The following is a 15,749-nucleotide window of genomic DNA, read 5'->3' as shown; positions in this document are numbered from 1 at the left end:
CTGAGGAGCACTGCTGTCCTTGCTGCCCTTGCCCGCTGCGGGAAGATGGGCACGTGTGCGGGGCTGAGAGGGCGAGTGCAATGGCAGGGACTGATCCCTGCTGTCAGGGGGAGGAGAAGCAGTGTGGTTCTTCACGTGGGCCACGGGCAAGGGCGTCTTCCAGCTCAGCCTGCTCATCAAGGGAGAGGGTCCTGCTGCTGAAGGCCCCTTTGGGATTGGTTAGACCATGAGTTGCTTCGGTTTACAAAGGGAAAGGCATTCTTTTGGTAAACTGCTGCAAGGTGGGGAAGATGTCCTCCTCTCCTGGGAATGCCTCTCCCTGTGCTTTGTTTTCTGTCAAGAGATCTCTTCAAAGGACTATAGAAAACCATTCTCTGTGCTGGCCTGCTTGTACTGCAGAGCTGCCTGTCTTGTTGCAATTGTTGTTGTTGTTGTTGTTGTTGTTGTTACCCAGCTGGCCACAAAGGACTCAGAAGCCCGGACTGTAGAGCCCCAGTGGGGCTGCCTTTTGTATCTCTTGGATGGTGGGATGTCTGCTTTCAAGTGAGCATCTTGCATTTTGTTTCCCTCAGGGCAAATGGTGAGCACAGAGAATCCCCGAAAGAAATACACTGAAAAGGAAATTGTTGGCAGAGGGTGAGTCCAACCACAGTTGCTTCTACATAATCATGGGGCAGGTGATTTGCTGCTGGAATATCTATCAAGTGTGAAGTCAGGCAAGCTGCAAACATATTCAGACACTGGGGTTAGTCTGCCCCATCTCTCAGTACCGGCCAGAATTTGTAAGTGTGGTCAGAAGGCATTATCAAAGACACTTCTATTTCATTACCAGAAACAGCAACCTACCCCCTATCATAGCAGTCAGATAACACTTCTCAGGAACATTTCTTCCCAAGAGTTTGCTGAAGGAAATAGTCTGTGGTGAGGATAAAAACTGCCCAGTTTAGAAACTGAAATCCAAGATGAAAGAATCACCTGGCCATTTGAGCTGAGGCACTAAACCCCAATGCTTCAGAAACAGGCCCAGTGCCCATGCACTGGAGAGGAAAATGCATCATCTGCCTTCTGGCAGAGCCCTCCTGCATGCTGCAGGTTTGAGGCATTTCCAGCAGACATCTCCTGTCTGGGCTGGCTTTCACTCCAAGGTCTAAACGGCGTCTCCTTTCTCCTTTCTTTGCTGCTGTTTTGTTTCTAGGGCTTTTGGAGAGGTTTGCAGAGCGATCGACACTGCCACGGGAGGAGAGGTAAATGTCAACAGCCCCTGCAGATTCTGCTGCTCTCCAGGGCTTTCCTCTCTCGTGTCTGTTGTGGCTGCAGCTGTGGCTAGAGCTGTGCTGCAGAGGCACAAGAAGCACAGACTGGTGCCAGCCTGCCAGCTGCATTTGGGACAGTCTTTGTCCTGCTCAGCTGCCAGATGGAAGGCAAGGAGGGCAGCGGTTCCTTTCAGAGAAGGACGCTCTCCCTGGCTCTCAATTGCTCCAACAAAGGAGCATCTCACTGCTCTCTGGGGCTACGGCTTGAGAGTCCTGAATTCCCATTTCTGGCTGCCAGCAAATCCATCTGAATGTTCCTGGCAGTTCCTTAGCCACCTGCAGTGCTGCAGTTGGGAACTGCACATAGGGAGAGATCTGCAAGGCGTCCCTAAAAGCCCCAAGCCCTGCCTAGAGCCCGAGATGTATCCACAGAGTACCAAGGCACGCATTACTTCTTCTGAAGTACAGACAGACAGAGAGTGTGCTCAGAGCTTGGGGGATGATAGTTGACACACCATTGCTAACAAGTGGACAAGGCAAAATGTGGTCAGTGGCCACATGTTCTGTATCTGGCCCCCAAAGGAGCAGAGAAATGGGCTGTAGGAATGTCAGTTCCTAATTACTCCTTTGTCTAATTACAAGGCACTTTGGCACGGCTTGGCGGTGTCATTGCAAAATCTCTCTCCCCATGTGTGTTGTGGTCTCATTCCACCAACTTCTAAAGTTACTGATTTTCAATGTGATTCTAGGTGGCCATCAAGAAAATCGATCTTCAAGGACCAAGCGAGATGCCAGATATTGTTACTGAAATCACGGTCATGAAGAGGAATATGAGTCCCCATCTTGTCCATTATTTAGACGGGTGAGTGGTCGTGGTCTCATCCCATGAGGGTTTGTTTACATAGTAAAAGCATGCAAGGTTAAAACCCCACTTTGGACACTGGCAGAAAAGAAAGCTGTTCATTATTATTGGTTCATTATTATTTCACTACTCATCTCCAATGGATGGGAAGAGAGTGCAGTTTGTCTCCATGAGTCATCCCTGGCTTTCCAACACATAGTTGAAAAATTGTTCAAAAACCTGCATCAACTCTACCATAAGAAGTCAGTACCCTGTAAGTTCACTGCCTCCATGTTGTCTCAGGATTGATTTTTTAAGGTTTCTTCAATGCTGATGAAGCATGCTAGGGAGGATTTCCCTTGGATTGTTGCCCCTCTTTTCCATGGCTGTCCATGCCAGGAACACTAGGTGCTTATTTCCAGAAATACCATGCATGACAGGTTTTTCATCTTGGCTGTTACTAAACTGCACTTTTTGATTGCTGGCCATCAGAGACATCTCCTTTTTCCCAGATGTGCTGTTCTCCTTGAGACTGCACAGACTGCAAACAACCCACAGCCTGGAGGGAATGTCTTTAATTCTTTGAATTCTGCCCTTGTCACAAAGGGACCTGGAAACAGGAATCAAGCAAAGGAACCAACGAATGCACGTTCATCTGCATGGCCTTGTTCCCTTCTTTCAGCTACCTTGTGCATGAAGAACTGTGGCTGGTGATGGAGTACATGGATGGAGGCACTCTTTACAACATAATCCAAAAGACTCGCCTGACAGAAGATGAGATCGCCACCATCAGTCGGGAGGTCAGTCGGGGATCCCAGCTGTGCTTCCCAGAGCTTGGGCAGGATTGTCTGGGAAAGGGGCTCAGAACAGGAGCGATTCCGTGAGCCAGGCTTTGTTTCTGTGTCGCTGGTATGCTCTGGGCAAGCAAGAGCATCTCAAGTGAACTGCCTGCCAGTGTCCCTGCACTCACTGGACTCTGTTCTTGTCCTCTTCTCTCCTGCTGTTGCATTCTCACTCTGGCTCTTGTATTTGCTCTTCTCCATCTTGCCTCTCTAAACTTTGGCCTGTTGGCACTGCATTCCTTGCCTGTAAAAGCAAAGGTGGTGGTGGTAGCATTTGAAAGGAACAGCAAAGAAAGAGAGAGTCATTTCTCTCAGTCCTCAGCTGGAAAGGTTAGCAGTGCAGCCAGAATGCTCTTTACTTCTGAGCACATCGACTTCAGCAGCAGTCATCCTGGCTGGTTTGCAGGGCAGAGTCTACACCAGCAGTTGCTGTTGCTCTTTGACAAGCTGACATGCCTTTCTTTAGAAAGGTGCTGCCCTGCCTGTGTTGGAGCAGCGAGCTCTTCCCCTCAATGGCACTGTGTTCTGCCATTACTCCTCATTCCCCTGGAGAGGGAATCTTGGAGAGCTGTTTCCTTTCTTGTGTGATGAAATCACATCACTGATTTTTGCCCTCCTGTTTCTGGTTTCTCTCTCAGTGCCTGCAAGGACTGCATTTTCTCCACGCCAACCATGTGATGCACAGAGATTTGAAGAGTTCCAACATCCTTCTCAAAACCGATGGCTCTGTCAAGCTGGGTCAGTATATTCTTGGTCAGGTGCAGCGTTCCAGGGATATGTGGGCTGTGGGGCTGCTTTTGAGTGAGTGCCAGCCCCCCCAAAATGGTGCTGGTGGCAGTGCAGGGAGCCCTGCTGTGAACTGACCACACGGTGGCAACGTGCACAGACCTATGGCAAGGAACGAGCAGTCCACAGTGGCATTGCTCTGTGTGTGTCCCTTCCAGAGGGAGGGAGCTACATGTCTAAAGTTTGAAAAGCCCCTGCTGGAGGCAGTGTAAAAAATGTGGGGATTTTTGAAGCAGCCAGTGCCATATTTCCTTGGCTAAAGTCCTGAGGAAACAGAGCAGGGACAGCTGTCCAGGAGATTCAAGAGCACATCCTCAAACTTCTACCGGGAAATTCTTTTGCTTGCTTTCCTAATTGCACAGGATTCAAATAAAAACAGTCTTTTGCTTTCTCCCCAGCTGATTTTGGCCTCTCTGCTCAACTCACCCCTGGGCAGAGTAGACGGAGATCGGTGGTCGGGACTCTTCGGTGGAGGGCACCTGAAGTGAACGGTGAACCCTATGGCCCCAAAGTGGACATATGGTCTTTGGGAATTGTGGCCATTGAAATGGTGGAAGGAGAACCTCCTTACTGGAAGAAAAATTGTGCCTCGGTAAGGTGTAAATACTCTCTGATCCCACTGTCTTTCTCCCCCATCCCACGTTTTGTGTGCCACTGGAAAAAATGCCATTGCCATCTGCTGGAAGAACTACTTCCACCACAGTCCCTTTCTGAAAATGTCCCTGCAGCACATCAGCATCTGCTGGAGTTTTGGTTGCATCCGTGGGGGAACTCAAGCCTTAGCCCACGCAAACAATCTCCCTTCTCAGGCAACATTTGGCTTTGGCTTAGAAGTCGTTCCAGCTCTTTTGGCTTTGTAGATGGCCCTAATAACAGCAAACAAGCATCTTAGAAGTGGTGTTATCTTTCCTGAAATGAAGGAAAGTAACCCAAACCCAAGAAAGTTTATAAAACAGTGGTTTGGAGAGAAGAAGTGCATCCCCGTTCTTCTCACAGGGAAATTCGCCTGAAACCTTGACTAGAGGGTGTGAAGGCCACAGAGTCTGTTGTGCTTCTTGTGCGGTGCTGCTGAAACACTTAGTGACCGTCTTTCTTTCCTAACCCAAGCCGCCACCTCCATGTCACCAAGATGAAACCTGGCCATGTGGAGAGCCTGCCAAACCCACCCCTTTGTTTCCTGGCACTTTCTAGGATGGCCATACCATTAATGCATTGACTTGAGTGTCCAAATGAGCAGAGGGCTACCACATGGATGGCGTTTCTCCATCTGCTGCTTTGACCACCAAAATTTTCCTTTTGCTGCATAAGGGAAGCTGAAATTTCCAGTCTGATGAGAGACGGAGGTGCAGGTGTTTCCTGTGTGCCCAAAGAGGCATTTTCGTCCCAAGACAGTTGTGCGTGCATCTTCATGTGTCTGTGTGGAAGATGAGATTCCAAATGTTTGTTTCCTTACCTGAGGAATAACTGAGGGATTTCCTTTCTTTGCTTGCAATTCCCATTGTTTTCAAGAACCAAGAAAAAAGCTTGATGACTTTTGTTTGATGGCAGCTGTGCTTAAGGGACCAACAAGCGCTGCAGAGATGCTTTTCATGTAATTATCTTTGGAAATAGTAGAGTGAGTTAGTAGAGCAAAGTCCCTCTTCCAAATAGCCTGTCAAGCTGCTCAGGTGAATCCTCAGAGAAGGAAACCTGCTTTTGCTGATATTGTTTCCACTAACAAGGTCAGTCAATGAAATCAACTGCCAAGGCAAGATCTGCTGGAAAAGCTGTGGCTGCATTGGGCTTTGGGTGTTTTGTTGGTCCAGGAAAGTCGTCTCTGCCTCTGTGCCACGGCAGAAATTGTCACTGAAGAGTGCAGCTTCAACAATGGGATCTAGGAGAGCAGTTCCAGACTTGAAAGAAGCAGGTGAGAAACTCGTGTTTCCTTTTTCTCCAGGGTCAACTGCTAGCCACCAAAGGGATCCCAAAGCTGCAGCAGCCCAAGCTCTGCTCCCCTTTTCTGCGTGACTTCCTGAGGTGCTGCCTGCAGAGAGACGAGGCGCAGCGCTGGTCTGCCAAGGAGCTGCTGCAGGTAAAATGCCAAGGGGCTGCAGGGGAAACAGTGTCCCAGGGATGGGCTCCTCCTGCACTGAACTGCCAGGCATCAGATGAGCCTCCTCCTCCTCACCTCCACTCTTGGTGCTGTTCAAATGAAAACAGCCAGGAATCCTAGACTGGGCTGGACTGGCAGGGACCTGTAAAGCTCATCTGGTCCAAGTGCCCTGCAATATGACCAGGGAGCTCTTTAAAGAGATCAGGATGCTCAGACCTGAGATATTTCCAGGCCTGGGGCACTTAGCAGCTCTTGCAGCAAGCCATGCCAATGTGGCCCCAGTGTTGCTCCTTAGACCTACTCTGATTCAATCTCCTCTTCCTTTTAAAAATATTGCCCTGCCTTTGCGGCTCTTAGCTTGGAAAGTAATGGTTCATTCTTGTTTTTTTTTTTCTTTGTGCAGCACCCATTTGTAACATCAGCCAAGCCTGTGTCCAGCCTGGTGCCACTGATCAGTTCAGTGAAAGAGTGGAAGAAGGAGACAAGATGGCGACAATGCCCTTTGAACTGTTTTCTCCAAGAGCAGTAGAGAGAAGGATTGTAGAATAGGACTGTAGTTAGGACTGTAGAGAAGGATTGCAGCTAGGACAGTGGAGGAGGATAGTCGCATAGGAATGATTCCCCTCCTTCTGAGCCTCTGAGAAAGCTCAATATTTTCTTCTGAACTGTCAGTTTTCTCTTAGAGGTGGAGAGTGACATTGATGGCTTCTTTGGTACAGTTGGAAAGTGGGGAAGGCTCTCCCGAGGGGAAGCGTGGCCGTGCTGGGCACAGCACAGACTGGTGCCATCGGCTGTCCAGAGTGTGCACAGGAGGCGAGAAAGGCAAACCACAGCAGAGGGCTGCAGGCCTGGCTGAGGATTGCCACCCTTGTGCCGGCTGCCCTGTAACTCCTGGCCAAGGCGAGCAGTGTGTGCAGCGCTCTGGGCACAGGGGAGGGAGCCGGGCTGCTCCGCAGGCTCCGGCACAGGGCAGCCTCCTTCAGGCACGGTGCTTCTGCCGGGGGAACCGAGGCCAGCGGGAGGCAGGGACAGCTTGTCAGGTCACATCTGCAGGAGCCAGGGCCTCACACGGCTCTGGGAGAAAGTGCCTGCAGTGCTGGAGTTGTACACTGAGCCAGAGCAAAGGGGCGAAATGCAGAGTGTTCTGCAGAAATATTCAGGGGCACCAGGCCAGCCCTCCTTGTGCTGTCTGGCACACAGCAAGCACTGCGCAATACAGCCCTGAGCTGCTGGGAGAGAGGTGTTAGAGAGGAGCCAACTCTTAGATGAAATTTGATGGGGAGACAAAGTCATCAAAGCCAAAGAGAACTGTTTCTTAGTAAGGATTCACCTGAGCTGGGTGTGTATCTCCCTCTCCCAAGAGCCAAACACACACACAACACACACACACAACACACACTCACACAGAATGCTGCTTTTTATTGCCTTTCCCAGCCCAGGGCGAACCGTGTCCCCTTTCCCTTTGGCTGGGTAATAGGAAACTTGTATTCTGTCCCCACCGCCTCCTTTTCTGTCCCCTCTCCTCTTCTCCTACTTCCCTTTTGGTCTGGTCTTCAAGCTGGCCCCTCTCCCAGCTCACAGCAGCACCCAACAAATTAACTAGAACAAATCCAAACCCTAAATAACAACACCAAGAACCAACAGCTTTTATTCTTTCTTCCAATAATTCTTAAGCTGCAGCAAAATATTATATCCTATCTCACTGAGAGAATCGGGCATGAGCCTGTGGCTCGTGCTTGAGCAGTGAACTGATTTGGAAGGGAGCAGAAGGGTTTCAGTAGGCAGTTTGTGTTTTTCTTCTGAATTGCTGAAGGAAAGACACACTCTGGCTTCAGTCAGCAAAAACATTTTCAAGGTGAATTAAAGAAATGCTTGTGAGCAATTCCCAGAGAAGGCAGGTTTTGAGAAAATGTTGAACTGTACCAAATTGTGAATTCCCTTTGCATTAACAGAGTGTTGAGCCCTCTATTCCCTCAGTGCAGTGATTAATGTGTGCAAGTGGCTACCTTAGCCTTGAGAATAGAGTAGTCTTCCTAAGAAGGTAGCTGGAATGCATTCAAGGGGAAAAGAGTGGTTGTAGGAGGCTCTTGAGCATCAGAGGAGAATTGCAGGAATGGGATGTTCCCCAGATGACCACCCGAGACTCTCAAGAGAGCCCTACTCTCCTGTCGGTAACTTCTGAGAAGTGATTTAAATATGTCAACTAATTTGAGGGAATGTTTAGCCTGTGAGTTTGAGTAATGAGTAATGAGTCGGTCTTATTTCCATGGTTACAAATGAGTAGGTGAGATTTCTGGCTGAGCACGTGTTAGGAAAGTGATTCCCCACGCACCCAGCACTGAAATAAAGTCATCTATTGACAGGTGAAAATGAAACCTTTTCCAGCTGTTCCCCTCGGGTTTACCTTTCTGGGGGCCAAAGCTCTGTGCTGCAGGTGGCCGGCGTGTGTGCAGAGCAATGCAGCCTCCACAAACCCCTTGGTTTCCCCACAAGTCATCATGATTTGTTGCCAGGTGTGCCCAGCTGTGGCAGGAGAAAGAGCCCGCAGTGCGGTGGGCGCCGTGCCCTGCCCAGCCAGGCCTCTCTGGCACAGAGGAGCAGCAGCAGCACCTTTCAACGCACTCCTGCCTTGGCCTCACCTGGGACACAGAAGCCTCTGGAAATCAGCACCACCTGGCCCCTTCCCAGCCTGGAGCAGCTTCTGCTGGTGGGCACATCCTGCACTTCTACTGCTTCCAAACAGGAATCAAGGCACAGGGGGAGACGGACATACAGAGAAGCCCTGGGCTAGTGCAATAAATGGGCAAATGCATGGGGGAATGTGTTAGGAATTATTTCAGCTGTTATGCCAATACTGCCTTCTCTCCTTTTCTCCCTTCACATTTCCTGTTCTTTTCCCTCTCACATTTCCACCCCTTCCCCCCTCCCGAGTCTCACAGTTTTCCTGTCATGTTTGCCTCCCAAGTTTTACTTATTTTCTGCACCCTTTTCAGCTCACTTTCCTCACACTTTGCCTCTCACATTTCCCCAGCTTCCCACTTTTTCCTGCCTTTTTGTTCTCTCACGATTCTCACAATTTTCCCCTCACTTATCCTGCCCTTTTCTCCCCTCATGCTTTTCTCCTTTCCTCAGTCATTTTTCTCCAAGTTGTCTCCTCATGTTTCTCACTTTTGCCCTCATGTTTCCCAGGCTTTCCCTCTTACATTTCTCCCACTTTTCCCCTCACATTTATCATTCTTTCCCCCTCATGTTGCTTATACTTTTCCTCTAGCATTTTCTGCCCTTTTTTCACTCCTGTTTTCTGCCACTTTTGCCATCCAACTTCCCACCCTTTTTTCCCCCTAATCTTTTCTGCCTTTTTCTGCCCTCTGGTTTCTCACTCTTTTCCCCTCAGGATTCTCACAATGTTCCCCTCACATTTGCTGCCTGTTTCTCTCTCTCTGCCAGTAATTTTCTCACTCTCTTCCCCTCACATTTCCCTCCATTTTGTCCCCTATGTTTTTCAGCCTTTCCTGATCACGTTTCTTAGAATTTTCCCATCATATGTCCTGCCTTTTCCTCCTCTCACCTTCCTCTCCTATTTTCACTCACATCTTCACCATTTTCCCCTCAGTTTTCTCACCCTTTCTCACACAGGTTTCCTACTCTTTTCTTCCCTCACACTTCCCTCCTTTTTCCACTCCCATTTCTCACACTTGTCACCTCATGTTTTCTGCCTTTTTTCCCCTCACATTTCTTAACTCACTGCTTCCTGTCAGTGACTCTTCCTCTTCAGTAGTTGATGAGCTTCTTTTCTTCTTTCCTGCAATCCCCTCCTCCAAAGAATGAGTGCCAGAGCAGCGCTCCAAGAAGCCCCTGCCCGTGTGTCTGCTGAACAGAATGGCTGTGCTGAACTTGAACAATCTCATGAAGAACAACCTAAACTGCAGTGGACTTTCAATTCTCTCTAGTCTTCATAGTGTTCTAAAGAAATAGGCACCCTGAGGGATACACGTCGCAGGTGAGCAGCCGCTGCACCATCCATCTCAAGCAGATCCCATCTCCGTTTTCATCACCTCACAGTCACTGTGACTCCTGCCTGGATGAAACCACTTGTGATGCTGCTTGATGCTAATTGAAGTCCATGTGCACAAGAAGTGCTTTTAGCCCTCTTTTAGAAAAAAAAAAAGAAAAAAAAAGAGAAGTTTTTATTTTAAAATGTTCAGTGCTAGGAGTTTCTTTCTATTTTCACCTATTTGAATTGACTTGACATCAAAACACTGCCAGCCACCGTTCCAAACTGGCTGGTCTATGTTTGTGTGCACAGACCAAAGGTGCCAAACCGTGTCCTTTTCCCGGGTGTCCGTTAATGTCCATTTCAACAGACACTGAAGGGGGGCTCTGCCTGCCCCACACAGGATGGCAGCCAGAGGGCTGAGGCTGCGCCTCCTAGTGAGATCAGCCGCCCTGGCAGCCCGGCCCCAGCCGCCATCTTGTGTGTGGTTCTCCGGCCCTGGCCGCCATCTTGTGTGTGGTTCTCCAGCTCTGGCCGCCATCTTGTGTGTGGCTGCCACAGCCCTGGCCGCCATCTTTTGCACCGACCTAGTCCAGCTCTTAAGCGAATGTGTTGCTGTTTTGTCAGCAGACAGGGTCAGCACCAAAGACACCAACACCAGCAGGACAGGCTACAGAGAATGGCACAAGTTTGGCTCAAAGCAGCCAGTCCTGACTTGTCACTGCCCTTTATCCATGAACATGCCCCCATATGCAGCCACAGCAAATGTCCAACAGCAGCTCCATCAGCCACTTCCTCCTGCTGGCATTGGCAGACACGCGACAGCTGCAGCTCCTGCACTTCTGCCCCTTCCTGAGCATCTCCCTGGCTGCCCTCCTGAGCCACGGCCTTGTCATCAGCGCCGTAGCCTGCGGCCACCAACTGCACAGCCCCATGTTCTTTATCCTGCTCAACGTGGCCCTCAGCGACCTGGGCTCCATCTGCACCACTGTCCCCAAAGCCATGCACAATTCCCTCTAGGACACCGGGACCATCTCCTACGCAGGATTTGCTGCACAGCTCTTTTTCTTTCTTTTCTTCATCTCAGCAGAGTATTTCCTCTTGACCATCATGTGCTACGACCGCTACGTGTCCATCTGCAAACCCCTGCACTACGGGACCCTCCTGGGCAGCAGAGCTTGTGCTCACATGGCAGCAGCTGCCTGGGCCAGTGCCTTTCTCCATGCTCTGCTGCACACAGCCAATACATTTTCCCTGTCCCTGTGCCAGGGCAATGCCCTGGGCCAGTTCTTCTGTGAAATCCCACACATCCTCAAGCTCTCCTGCTCTAACTACTACCTCAGGGAAGTTGGACTCATTGCATTTTCCATCTGTTTAGGATTGTGTTGTTTTGTGTTCATTGTTTTCTCCTATGTGGAGATCTTCAGGGCCGTGCTGAGGATCCCCTCTGAGCAGGCTAGGCACAAAGCCTTTTCTACCTTCCTCCCTCACCTGGCCGTGCTCTCCTGTTCATCAGCACTGGCACATTTGCCTACCTGAAGCCCCCCTCAATCTCCTCCCCATCCCTGGATCTGTCCCTGCCAGTTCTGTACTCAGTGGTGTCTCCAGCCCTGAACCCCCTCATCTACAGCATGAGGAAGCAGGAGCTCAAGGATGGCCTGAGGAAAATGATGCCTGGATCTTTTCAGAAGTAATAAACTCCTTCTTTCCTGCTCCAGAACCTTCAGAATGTAACTCAGAATGTAATCTTGGACATTATTTTCCTATTTGCCCATTTTTTCATTGGGATCTTTCCTTATTCTTTTTCTAGTGTTACTGCTTTGTGATGTCACAATCCACTCTCTGATGTCACAGAGACACCTTCTGTGAAGTCACAGCTAGCTCTGTGATGTCACAACCCATTCAGTGATGCCACACAACCCTTGCAGTAATGCCATACAGTCACCCTGTAATGTCACAGCACACTCTATGACCTCACACCCCACTCTATGATGTATTAAAGCCACAGCATGATGTCACAGCCAGCTCTGCAATGTCACACACTGCCATCTGTGATGCTGTAGCTGCTCGATGACCTCACACAACAAACTCCGAGATGTCATAGCCCAATCTGTGACCTCACACAACCCACTCTGTGCTGTCACACAGCCCCTTTCTGACATCTCACCTGCTCTGTGGCTCTGTGACACAGCCACAGAGGTGCCACTGTGGCACAGCCCCCTCTGGGACAGCACAAAGCCCCTGCCAGTGCTGAGCCCCTGTGAGCTCTGTCTGCGCCCTGCTCGTGTCCCTGAGGTGCCCTGGCAGTGCCCCAGCCCTGTTGTGCTGTGCGCAGGGGCTGCTCCTGGACAGAGTTGTCTCTCTGCAGCGCTGCCCCTGCCAGGAGCTGCCTCTGTGCCAGGAGCCCGGCCCAGCTCAGCAGCACAGACACAGCACAAGGACTTCAATGTGACCCTCTCGGGGCTTTGGTGCTGTTTACATCAGACTCAGCCCTTCAGAGTGTGCTGAAAAAACTTCTCAAGAATTCAAAGTGAAATTGAAACACTGAAGATTCTTATCGTTTAAAGGAGTCTCACTGGGGGACAGGACTGAGAAAGTGTCCTCAGGTTTTAGTTAGAGCACAACACTGCAAGCAGTGATGACAAGTAGGGACACACAAGGCAAAGGTGTCTCTGGTGCTGAGCAAACCTGGATGAGTTCCATGAATCCAAAAGGCCAAGGCCTGAGCCCCAGCCCCTGGCAAGGCAGATCCTGTCCCTCCCTCAGTGCTCAGGGCTCTTCTAGGGCCACTGGGATGTGGGGATGTGCAATGCCAAGGGCAGCACCATGGGGCAGCCCCTGCCAGGCTGCTGAGCAGGGACAGGGAGGCAATGAGGCCCCAGGGCTGCAAGGGTCACTTGTCCCCTGCTGGCCTCAGGCCCAGGCCCAGCAGCCATGGGCAGAGTGCTGCAGGAGTTGGCTCTGTCAGGGCCTTGCAGCTGCTGCCCATCCCTGTGCCCTGTGCAGCCCAGGCTGTCCCACGGTGTCCCTGCCCTGCGCCTCTGTCCCTGCAGGCTGTCGTCACCCCCCGGCTGCCCCACCTGGCTGGGCCCTTCCTTTGCTGACAGCTCTGTGTCCTGCCTGCCTCTGCCTGGGCACACAAAGCCTTGGGCTTGATGCCAAAAGGGTTAATTCAATTTTTTCTGTGCCTGTGAAAATTCAGCAGAGAAACAAGGCATTGAGGGGCTGCTTTCCCAGCAGGGATGGTGACAAAAGAAGAAGAAATCTGGCTCACGGGTGCAGTGATAGAATAAGCACGGACTGAAACTGGTAACTTGGGGTGGGTTTTATGAAAATGCGTAAACTGAAATACACATTTAGCAAATGTATATAAGCAGCACACTTAGAATCACGTATCCACATAAGGTTTGGTGTTATCCCCTGCTGGATCTCAGCCCTGAATAAATGATGCCCTCTTTAACACCATTTTAGTATTAAGGAGTCTTATTCTGATATTTTGGAGAACGGCCTCACGGACCCAAGGAGTCAACTGTGACACTAGAACCTGGTGGAACAAAGGGTCCATTGGGACACTGCAGAATCCAATGGAATCAAGGGGACATTTTGCCACAGTGGGATTGCATGGAACCTGTCTTGGTTTGGGAAGACAGGTATCTGCCAGGCAATAAAAAAAACAACTGCAGTTTCCTTTGGGATGGAGAGTGTAAACCCCCCCCCCCCCCCTTTTATTTTCTTTTTCAATTATAAATTACAATCAGAGGCTCTTTGGCAAAGAGTTGGGAAATAGGAATAGCAGTTCTTTACTAGTATGTATTACAAAGCAAACAAACACAAAAAAAACCCCCACCAAACAACTACAGCATTAATAACAAACGACAACAGTACCAAGAACCTTGAGGGCTTTGTTTCACAAAACCCAGGGCAGTTTGGTTTCGGTGTCCCTGCAGGATCCTCAGAGCACCAAGCTGAAACAGTGGAAAAGTCCCGGGCTGGTAGCTGGGATGGCAGGGTGTCTCGGCAGGCAGGGGCAGGATGTCCCGGCAGCGCAGGGGGTGCAGGGTCACGCTGCAGCAAGAGGAGCAGCGCCGAAGGAGCCGAAGGCGAGGCAGAAAGCGGCCCAGCTCCCGCGAGTGGCAGAGAAAACTCAGGATTCAGGCCGAACCGGTGATAGTAGATTTCCCAGGACTGGATCCCTTTGGCCACAGTGAAACTCTTCCAGCCAGCAACAGCCGTTCTCTCCCTCCCTGAACGCTGGAAAAAGAAAAGCCCACAGCTGCCTCAAGCTCTGTCTTTTACCTGCGTTATCCCCCCCTTCCACCTTTGTCCACCTCTTTGTTTTGGTTAAGTACTCTCAAGTATCCAACACTTGGTCTCCTTGGTAACTTATGGGGAAAAAATTCTTTAGAGAAAGAAGGAACAAACCTAACCCCCAACAGAACCAAAATCCGTTTTGACACAGTGTGGCCACATGGAACTGATGCTGCAGATCATTGTGGGACTATGGAAACTCATGGAATCAAAAGTCCATTGTGACAGAAGAGAAAGGCCTCATGGAACCAAGGGGCCATTGTGACACAGCAGGGCCTCACAGAGCCAAGAAGTCCATGGTGACTCTGAGAAACTTCATGGAACAAAGGATCCATGGTGACACTGCAGAACCAAGGAGGCCGTTGTTGATAACATGACAGCTCACGGAACCAGAAGTCCATTGTGACACAGCAAGGCTTCAGGGAACCAGAGGTCCATAGTGACACTCTGCAGCCTCATGGAACCACAAGCTGTCTTGGGTTTTGTAACCAAAAAGGAAAAAAAAATATTCGATTCCATCTGGTGAAATCCACTTGGGGAGGTGTTTTTACTTTATATGTTGTAACTCCAGGAGGGAGTGTGCAATCACCTTTCTGATAACAAGCCAGCTGTTAAAACAAAGTGGGTCATTGTTCCTTATCTCTGCTCACCCTCCCATTCCCTCCGTGAGGATATCTTTTGTTAATGGGCCATTAAAGCTCACCAATGACATGACACATTACATCATCCCATTGTGAGATGCTCTACCCAGGGAGGACGAGCCAAACCGTTTTCATCTAGATAAAAGGGATTCACAAGTGTCACCAGTCATCCCAGTGTTCCCATGGGACTCCCGAAGGAAGACTGGACCCATCTCTGCACCCTTGTCTCCACAGCACCATCTCTGCTTCCAACAGGACCACATCTGCCATTTCAGGAGGGCTTCCCTTTGGACTGTTTCCAACACCCTGAACAACAGGGTGTCAGGTTGTATTTCTGACTCTGTCAGGGTTTTCTAGGATTTCTTGTTTGTTTGCTTGCTTGCTTATTCTTCTGTTCCACAACATTTGTCTTTTTTTATATCCCTAGTAAAGACCTGCTATACCTATTCCCAAAATCTTTGCCTGACAGCCTATTAATTGCAAATTTATAATAAATTGTAAACGGGGAGGGCCCGTACATTCCAAGGGAGACTCCAATCTTTCCTGGCAGATACCTGTCTATCTAAACCAAGACACAAGCCCTTGTGACACAGCGGGGCCACTTGCAGCCAAGGGGCCATTGTGACACTGGGGATCCAAGGAGACCTTTGTGACCCTGAGGAACCTCATGGAACAAAGGGTCCATTGTTACACTGGGGGGCCCTGTGGAGCCATGGGGATCATTCTGATACTGTGGTGCTCCATGAAACAGAGGGGCCGTTCTGAAGGTACCAAGGACACAGTTGTTTCACAGTCGGGCTTCATGGAACCAAAGGTCCCTTGTGACATTGCAGAGCCTCATGGAACAATGGAGACCCTTATGACTCTTTGGGAGCCACAGGATCCAAGGGGCCATTGGGACACTGGAGGGCCTTGTTTAACCACGGGGTCATTTTACCACAGCAGGGCGTCATGGAATCAAGGGGACCACAGTGACACCGCAGGGCTCCATG

The 15,749-nt window shown here is 50.1% G+C and overlaps 1 protein-coding gene and 1 pseudogene across 1 annotated transcript in view; one reads left to right on the top strand and one right to left on the bottom strand.

The window, feature by feature from the left end:
* LOC136303667 (zinc finger protein 420-like) overlaps window positions 1-15,749 on the bottom strand; it is a 73,580-nt gene that overhangs the window by 34,949 nt on the left and 22,882 nt on the right. The gene's annotated exons all lie outside the window — the stretch shown is intronic.
* Window positions 10,955-11,502, top strand: LOC136303631 (olfactory receptor 14J1-like; annotated as a pseudogene).

This window comes from Chamaea fasciata, unplaced genomic scaffold, assembly GCF_029207755.1.
Source record: "Chamaea fasciata isolate MVZ Bird 193981 ecotype frontalis unplaced genomic scaffold, bChaFas1.0.hap1 SCAF_40, whole genome shotgun sequence".
In the NCBI taxonomy this organism is placed as follows: domain Eukaryota; kingdom Metazoa; phylum Chordata; class Aves; order Passeriformes; family Sylviidae; genus Chamaea; species Chamaea fasciata.
Note: the sequence above shows the minus strand (reverse complement) of the source record. Positions and strands in the feature narration are given on the sequence as shown.